We start from the raw sequence: 540 nt of genomic DNA, 5'->3' as shown, positions 1-540 counted from the left end.
GGATCAACTCTTGCACATTGTAAATGAGAGATGAAGGCCTTAACCATTATTAGTTCATAGGTTTATAGGTTAGTACTAGGCTAACTGCCATTGTGGGCCATTTTAAGCCTAGCCAATTACCTCTTTTGAGAATCAAACCCTGCACCTTGTGTCTATAAGGTAAAGACCTTAACCATTATGCCAACCTCCCACCCTCCCAAAAATCCTGACTCCGCCGGGACTTGAACCTGGAACCTTTGAATCACTCCATGATTTGTGTAGAAGTCCAATGCGCTATCCATTGCGCCATGGAGCCACCTTTACATACTGCTCTTATGAACCTAGGAAGTTGATAAAATAATAGGTTTTGAACTACTTCGCATTTTCTAAGAGATATGAAGTCAGAAACTCAAATGTCTATCAGCTTGTGACTTCAGTCTTCCATAATATGCCAGAAAACCACAAATTTTATGAGGAACAGTCAAAAAATATTAGGCAAAAATTTGGATGTTCTGTACAATTCTGGATAATTAAGAGGTAAGCTAGCTTTGCAAAAACTAC

The 540-nt window shown here is 39.1% G+C and overlaps 1 non-coding gene across 1 annotated transcript; it reads right to left on the bottom strand.

Annotated features, from left to right (window-relative positions):
- Window positions 1-206: 206 nt before the first annotated feature.
- On the bottom strand, window positions 207-295 carry TRNAR-UCU. The gene is given in 2 exon segments: window positions 207-242; window positions 259-295. It is a non-coding gene; the product is annotated as a tRNA-Arg (tRNA).
- Between the last annotated feature and the right edge of the window lie 245 nt (window positions 296-540).

The sequence above is a fragment of the Protopterus annectens genome, chromosome 10.part0 (genome assembly GCF_019279795.1).
Source record: "Protopterus annectens isolate FY-2018-M chromosome 10.part0, PAN1.0, whole genome shotgun sequence".
NCBI lineage: Eukaryota > Metazoa > Chordata > Ceratodontiformes > Protopteridae > Protopterus > Protopterus annectens.
The sequence above is the reverse complement of the archived record's forward strand: the minus strand, read 5'-3'. Positions and strand labels throughout refer to the sequence as shown.